The sequence below is a fragment of the Carlito syrichta genome, unplaced genomic scaffold, assembly GCF_000164805.1.
Source record: "Carlito syrichta isolate Samal-C Ts95f unplaced genomic scaffold, Tarsius_syrichta-2.0.1 Scaffold304770, whole genome shotgun sequence".
Classification (NCBI taxonomy): Eukaryota; Metazoa; Chordata; class Mammalia; order Primates; family Tarsiidae; genus Carlito; species Carlito syrichta.
Window position 1 is genome coordinate 20,749 of NW_007248866.1, and position 8,895 is coordinate 29,643.

Below are 8,895 nucleotides of genomic sequence, written 5' to 3' on the forward strand. Positions count from 1 at the left end.
CCTTCCAAGTAGCTGGAACTACAGGTGTGCACTACCACACTCGGCTAATTTTTTGATTTACTGTAGAGATGAGGTCTCGCCAAGTTGTCCAGGTGGGTCTCAAACCTGTGGACTTAGGGAATCCACTCACTTCAGCCTCCCAAAGCGTGGGATTACAGGCTGAGTCACCGAGTCCAGCTGAGACAAAATCTTGTTACGCTACCTAGGCTGATCTTGAACTCCTGGCTTCAGACAATCCTCCCACCTCACTTCCAAAGTGCTAGAATTACAGGTGTGAGCCCTGCACCCATCCCTCATTATTATTTTTGTTGTTGTTGAAGTCTTACTCTGTTGCTCAGCTGGAGTGCAGTGGCATGCTTATGGCTACCATACAACCTCCACCTGCTGGGCTCAGGCAATCCTTCTGCCTCAGTCTTCCAAGTAGCTGGAACCACAGGCACCTGCCACCACACCTGGCTATTTCTTGATTAATTGTAGAGACAAGGTCTTGCTGAGTTGCCCAAACTGGTGTTAAACTCTTGGGCTCAGGCAATCCTCTTGCCTCCACCTCCCAAAGTGCTGGGATTACCGGTGTGACCCACCACACCTGGCTCTTTTATTTTCTTAACAGTGTCTTTTGAAGATAATAAATGGGCTGGGCTTGGTGACTCAGCCTGTAATCCCACGTGGATTATTTCCTTGTATGTCTGTGATTGTGAGATTACATTTTATTGATCTTAATCTGTATGAATACTACATGCCTAAATTTGATAAGTTTTGTTTGAGAGAAATTTTATTTGCTTCTGCCAGAAACCAGAGGTCCCAAATCAACCTGAGACAGCTTTAGCATCTTTTAGAAATCTCAAATTAATGCAAGAATCAGTTCAGTTTCCTCACCTTGAAATGGGCTCACAAATTAATATGCAATACCAGTACTGTCAGAAGTAGGTTCTCAGTGCATGTTATTGAATGAATAAGTTAATACACGAATACATGAATGCAGTAACTCTTATTAAAGGAAGAAATGGGAGGACCTTTGGAATGCAAAGAAATGAGTGAATGTTCTTACTGGCCTGGAAAAAAACATGAAAGAAGACTTCATGAAAGAGGTAGAGCATTTGAGCTGAGGCCTGAAGGGTAAGTCAGATGTTGATAAGGCATTCCAGGCTGAAGAGACGGAGCAAGTGATGTCCAAGTTCTTGGTGGGAAACAATGATTCCAGGAGCTTCTTCAGGGAAGAGCATGTGAAATCTGATCTGGGGGTACTAGAGGTCCTCTGAGAGGTGAATGAACAGGTGAAGGAAGCCATATGGGTGATATGAACGCAGATGTCGCCAGGGGGGCATCCCTCTAGCAAACTTTCATCCCTCTAGCAAAATTTTGCTGCACTTCTACTTAGTGCTAAGTTCTGGGGACCCAGTGAATAAGCAGACACAATCCCTGTCCAAGTGAAGCTTCATTCCTCAGGACATGCAGAACGTGGTAAGGAACTTAGGCTTTACCTGCGGGCTCTGGGGGAGTGGTCTTAAACAGGGGTGTGACAGAATTACCCTGCAGGAGTAAGAGGGTGGGCAAGGTGAGAGAGAAGAAGCAGGGAGCACAGTGAAGAGGTACTTATCGTTGGTTAAGGAAAAAGAGACTGCTCCTGGCAAGCCTTGCTTATAGAATGGTAAAAGGGGGAAAAAAAGGTTTTGTTTTGTTTTTTTTTAAGGCAGAGTCTCACCCTGTTGCCCAGGCTGGAGAGCAGTGGCACTATCACAGTTCACTGCAGCCTTGACCTCCTTCCACTTTAGCCTCCTGAGTAGCTGGGACTACAGGTGCATATCACCATGCCTGGCTTATTTTTATTTTCATGTAGACATGAGGTCTCACTATGTTGCCCAGGCTGGTCTCCAATTCCTGGGTTTAAGTGATCCTCCCACCTCAGCCTCCTAAAGTTCTAGGAGTACAGGCATGAGCCACCACATCTGGCGAAAAAAAAATTTTTTTTGAGTTGGAGTCTCACTCTGTCACCCAGGCTAGAATGCAGTAGCATGCTCATAGCCACCACAGCCTCGACCTGCTGGGCTCTGGCAATCCTTCCACCTCAGCCTTCCAAGTAGCCAGAACTACAGGCGCATGCTACCACGCCTGGCTAACTTTTGATGTAGTGTAGAGACGAGGTCTTGACAAGTTGCCCAGGTGGGTCTCGAACCTGCAGTCTCAGGCAATTCACTCACCTCGGCCTCCCAAAGTGCTGGGATTACAGGCTGAGCCACCGAGCCCAGCCCTTTTTAAATTTATTATAGGGACGTGGTCTTGCCAAGTTGCCCAGGCTGGTCTTGAACCCCTGGGCTCAGGCAATCCTCTAGCCTTGGCCTCCCAAAGTGCTGGACTTGCAGGCATGAGCCACCGAACCCAACAAAAACATTTTTTTTACTACTCTCACACATCGCTTCTGACAACAATTGTGTGAGTTTTTTTCCCCATGCCAAGCAATTCTCCAATTCTCTGCAGACACCCACTGGGTGTCCTATAATTCAATTCAGTTCTGGCATTAACTACCCAGAGTGAGTGCAGGCCCTATAGGTTAAGAACTCAGTCTCATAGACTGCCCTCCACTTTAGATGCCAATCACAAGTCTGGATGTCCCTTTCTTCTGACTGACCAGCTAAAACTCAGGGGTTCCCATAAACCCTTTACCTCAGGTTCAATATTTTGCCAAAATGGGTCACAAAACTCAGGGAAATGCTCACATTTACCAGTTTGTTAGAAAGGATATTATAAAGGATACAGATGAACAGCCAAATGGAAGAGATGCGTAGGGTGAGGCCTGGGGGAAGGGCTTGGCGCCTCCATGCCCTCTCTGGGCACAACCACCTTCCTGTGACGCCATGTGTTCACCGACCTGGAAGCTTTCTGAACTTCACTGTTCAGTTTTTTCTTGAGTTGGAGTCTCACTCAGTCGCCCAGACTGGAGTGCAGTGGCCGCTCCAGTGAGCGAGACCTCATCTCTACAATAAAAATAAAAAAATCAGCCGGGCGTGGTAGCGCATGCCTGTAATTCCGGCTACTTGGAAGGCTGAGGTGGAAGGATCACCGGAGCCCAGCAGGCGAGGCTGCGGTGCCGGGAGTGGCCACTGCACTCCAGTCTGGGCGACCGAGTGAGACTCCAACTCAAAAAAAATAAAAATAAAAATAAACCTAGAGGCCCAGACTGAGTTTCTCCTCACTCCATCTGCCTTGCCCCAACCTCTGCCCTGCCCTGCAGGCTCTGGATCCGAGAAGAATGAGCACATTCACACCAGCAGGGCCAAGTCTTCTCACAGGATGGAAAGCCAGGAAGATAAGCAGAGGGCACCCAGCTGCCCCCCTCACCCCACATCACCTAGGATTGTGGGATGGGGAGAAGCACAGGTTGAATGAGGCCTGTCCCAGTGCAGAAGCCTTTTTACTTCTCTCAGGAATCACATTAGTGCCTGCTAAGCTTTCTGTGCCTTCTCTGCTCTGATTCTGAGATCATTGAGCTCTCCTGCCTCACCCACATTGGTCTCTCAGTAGGGGAAAGCACCTCGTTTTGTCTCTCTCCTCTGAGCCTTCGCATGGCTGTTCCCTCCGCTTGGAAGAGTATTCCCAATCTGGTCTATTCTTGCCTCACCTTGTAGGTGCAAGAAACCTATCCCTAACTGGCCAGGTCTCTTCCTTTGCACCCAAAGACCCCTGCACTTTCCTGTCATTGCATTAATCAGTGTGGCAGAATTTGCCAGTAACTTATCTGTCTCCTCTGCTAGACTCTGAGCTCCAGGTAGACAAGGACTTCATCTTGTCTGGGCATAATGATGTCTCCCACGTCCAGTCTAGTGAATGATTCATATGATGAATCAGTAACCTTTGTAGAACACATGGATGAGACAGTCATCTGGATAGGGTGAAGCAAAGGAGAGTTTTGATATCAAGCGTTTCTTTGCTGGAAGTGGTGGGGATAGGAGTTTCCAATGCTCACCGATAAGTGTCTTCTTGTGAACCCACCTCTGCTCCCCTCCCAGTTTGGTCTTCCCGGGCCTCACATGGTTCTTGGGAAAAACCCTCCTGTTCTATCACTCCATCTCCATCTCCCAGGACTCTGAGGTCCATCCTTTCCCAACTTGCATTTGCCTCACTTGTTTTTAGAATCGTCAGCCCACCCCCTTGTATTGATCTGCTGGGTTGCTTTCCATCGTGGACGTGCTCTTATGGCCACCACATTCTTTCAGGCTCACCATGCACCTGAGGCCCTTTACAGCACAGCGACTTAGACCTCAGCTCTGGAGCCCTATTGCCTGAATGTTGAATTCCAGCTTTACAACTTAAAAGACTGAATCTGAGCTGGGTACAGTGGCTTATGCCAGTAATCCCAGCAAATTGTGAGGCTGAGACAGGAGGATCACTTGAGGACAGGAATTCAAGACTAGCTTGGGCAACACAGCAAGACCCCATCTCTACAAAAAATAAAAATAAAAAATTAGCTGGAGGTGGTGTCATGTGCCTATCATCCTAACTACTTGGGAGGCTGAGGCTGAGGTGAGAGCATCACTTGAGCCCATAAGGTCGAAGCCACAGTGAACCATGATTGCACCATTACACTATAGCCTGAGTGACAGAGGGAGACCCTGTCTCTAAAAATGACTGACCAGGCTTGATGGATCAGCCTGTAAATCCAACACTTTGGGAGGCCGAGGCAAGTGGATTACCTGAGCCTGTGGGTTCGAGACCAGTCCAGGCAACTTGGCGAGACCTCGTCTCTATAATAAACAGACAAATAAATAAATAATAAATATTAGCTGGGCATGGTTGTACGCACCTCTAGTTCCAGCTACTTGGAAAGCTGAGGCGGAAGGATCACTGGAGCCCAGCAGGTCGACACTGGGGTAGCCGTGAGTATGCCACTGCACTCTAGTCTGGACAGCAGAATGAGACTTCAACTCAAAAAAAAAAAAAGACTGAATCTGAGCAAGCTACTTCACATTTCTGTACCTCTATTTCTCATCTTCAAGATAAGCCTACTAGGAGTATCTGCCTTATGGGGTTATTGGAAAATTAACTGTGTCCACTTATGTCATAACCAACCTCAAGGGAACTCCTGTCCTGGTATTCATAATGTTGTATAGTTCCCACACAATAAAGAGGACTCATTCCAGTAATTAATGGGACATTGCAGAAAGGATTGGGTATGACTTCTGAGGTAGGCCATAAAAAGCAATATGGCGTCTTCCCTGCTCTCTTGGATCACTCGCTCTGCAGAAAACCAGCTGCCATGTCATGAGGACACTCAAGCAGCCCTATACAAAACTCTGGCCTCTGGCCAGCAGTCAACACCAACTTGCCAGGCATGTAAGTGTGCCATCTTGAAAGCTGATCCTCCAGCCTCAGTCAAACCTTACGTTTTTCATCCCTGACTGACATCTTGAATACAACCTCATGAGAGACCTTGAGTCAGAATTACCCAGTGAAGCTGCTCTCGAATTTCCGACCCACAGAAACTGTGAGATAATGCTTATTGTTTTAGGCTCTTGTTTTAGAAAATATTTTACATGGCATAAAATGCTTAGAATGGCATCTGACACATCATCTTCGTACATTTTAACCATCATTAACTCCAATTTACAGGTAGGAAGACTGAGGCTCAGGCTGAAGTAATGTCCCTGGCACACACAGTTAGGAAGAAGGTCTGGACAGCTGTGTCATAAACCCAGGACATTCAACGCCAAGTCTTAGGATCCTTTTTTCTACCTCACTGTTCCAGTTATCTATTGTTGGGGAATAATACCTAGTGACATAAAGACAACCATTTTATTGTGTCCCAGACTTTGTGAGTCAGGAATTCCAACAGGACATTGTGGGAATGGTTTATTTTTGCTCCATGATATCTGGGGTCTTAGCTGGAAAAATGAAAGTCTGAGGGTGACTGGACCGTAGGAGGCTGTATTATTACTCGTGTCTGGCATGAGATGCTGATTTTTGACTGGGATCCCCCAGTGTGGACTCTTCCTAAAGCCTAGGCCTCCTTATAGATGATGACTGAGGTCCAGAGTGAGCGTCCCAAGTGACAGAGAGTAGAAGGTGCCAATTCCTTAAGGCCTGGGCCCAGAAAGTGGCACAGTGGTACTTCTCCCTCTTTCTAACGGCCAGCCAGTCACGGAGCCCAAATTCAAGGGAAGGATGCATGAATCCCACCTCTCCATGGGAGACATGTCAAATAATTTGGAGGTAGGCCGGACTCGGTGGCACAGCCTGTAATCCCAGCACTTTGGGAGACCGAGGAGAGTGGATTGCCTGAGCCCGTGGGCTTGAGACCAGTCTGGGCAACTTGGCGAGACCTCATCTCTACAATAAATCAAAAACTAGCTGGGCACAATAGCACATGCCTGTAGTTCCGGGTACTTGGAAGGCTGAGGTGGAAGGGTCGCCAGAGCCCAGCAGGTCGATGCTGGGGTGGCCGTGAGCGTGCCACCGCACTCCAGCCTAGGTGTCAGAGTGAGACTCTAACTCAAAAAAATAATAATAATTTGGAGACCATTCTAAAAAATTGACACATCCACAACAGACTTCCTTGTTTGGTGAGGGGCTCAGAAAAACCAGTCCTGCCCTGGCAGGCCCCGTTCCAGTGGGTTGGCCTTATGTGCACAGAAAGAAACACAGACTCAATCAGCCTCCCACGCTACATGCTCATGAAGAGCTTACTAGGGAATTGCATGTCACCAGGATTCAGAGAAAGGACTGGAGTTGTCATGGACATGTCCTGGTGTCTGCAGTTGCCAAGCACTGTGGAAGCAAAGGTAACAAACCCTTGTGGGGTGGCTTTATAGGGCAGTGCATAGGCTAGAGGGAAGATGAGTAGAGAAACACCACCACCTTGACATAACAGGTGCCACCGCTGAGAGGTTTCTGGAGAAGGGATGCGTGCTCTGTCCCAGAGGCTCAGAGAAGGATTCTCAGAAGAGGTTGTGTCTGAGCCAAAGGAGAAGGGCATCTCAGGTATAGGGACAAGCCTGGGCAAAGGCAAGGAGATACGAGAAAAGAGGAAGTGTTTGAACAGCTACAAGTGATTCAGTATGGCTGTCGGGGGGAGGGGTGCACTGGGGTGGGCAGTGCTGAGAGATAAAGCCTCAGGGACACGTGGGAGCCAGGTTCCAAGAAGTATTACAAAGGTAGATCGCTTGGTTACCGATGAGAACTGGGCATCAGGGCATGAGAGGAAGAGGGGAGGGAAGAGGATATCCAGTTGATGCTGCCATTTGGCTTGAAAGAGTTCACAAGAGGTGGGTGGGGTCGCAGAAGAAGGTGAGTTTGGACATGTGGAATCTGAGATGTCTGTGGGCATCCAAGTAGAGATTCTAGTTAGGTCTGTGTTTGGACAGCTCTGGCCTGAGGAGCAGACAAGACAAATGCGAGCAGCTGAGGGAGAGCCCTGAATGTCAGGGTAAAATAGAGGCCAGGCCTATACACTTCAGGCAAGGAGGAGCTAGTGAAAGTCTTTAAGCAAGAGATTATAATAGCTAATACTTAATGGATGCCCATTATATGTCAAGCACAGACCCAATCATTTTATGTATTTCTTTATTTATTTTTTTGAATCAGAGTCTCATTCTGTCACCCAGGCTGGCGTGCAATGGCACGCTCATGGCCACTGCAGCCTCGACCCGCAGGGCTCAGGGGATCCTTCTGCCTCAGCCTTCCAAATAGCTGGAACTACAGGTGTGCACTACCACGCCTGACTTATTTCTTTTATTTATTTATTGCAGAGATGAGGTCTCGCCAAGTTGCCCAGGCTGGTCTCAAACCCCTGAGCTCAGGCAATCCTCTCATCTCGGCCTCCCAAAGTGCTGGGATTATAGGCTTGAGCCACCGTGCCCAGCCTGACCCAAGCATTTTACATGAACTTACCTGGACTTCACAGTAATCCTATAAGGTAAGTGCCACTGCATTTTACTGAACTTCAGATATCATCAGTTGTAACATATACCATTATTTTTATGTAAGAAATAAAAAATCATCCATTGAGCCATAGCATGTCTTCCATTTAAGATGCATTCTGATTTCAAAGATGTTAAAATGTAAAAAGAGGCCGGATGCAGTGGTTCAGGCCTATAATCCCAGCCCTTGAGAGGCTAAGGTGGGAGGATTGTTTGAGCTCAGGGGTTCAAGACCAGCCTAGGTAACATAGTGAGATCTCATCTCTTTATATTTTTTAATGTGAAAAAAAAAAAAAAGGCTGTGGAATCAATGAGATACATGATCTGCATTCAAAAGATGAGGAAACAGGCACAGAGAGGTTAAATAACTTGCCCACAGTCAAGTAAGCAACAAAGCCAGGATTTGCAATCAGGTAGTCCAGCTTCAAAGCCCAAGTTGTTGTTGCTGTTCTGCTTCTTCCTCTTTTAATTTTTAAAGACAGGATATCGACTGGGTAGATGGTTGATGCCTGTAACTCTAGCGCTTAGGAAGGTCAAGGCGAGAGGATTGCTTGAGCCCAGGAGTTTGAGACCAGCCCAGGTAACATAGCGAGACCTCATCTCTATAAACATAAAAAAAAAAACTAAAAATTAGCCAGGCATGGTGGCATGTGCCTTTAGTCCCCACTATTGCATAGCTGAGGCAGAAAATTCTCCTGAGCCAGGGGGTCAAGACTGCAGTGAGCCAAGATTGTGCCATAGCACTCCAGTCTGGACAACAGAGTGACACTATGACTCAGGAAAAAAAAAAAAAAAGACAGGGTCTTGCTCTGTCACCCGGGCTGGTGTACAGTGGCATGATCATAGCTCACTGCACTCTTGAACTCCTGCAAAGCCCATGTTCTGTTTTGTTTGTTTGTTTTTTTTTTGAGTTGGAGTCTTACTCAGTTGCCCAGACTGGAGTGCAATGGCATGCTCATGGCCACCGCAGCCTCGACCTGCTGGG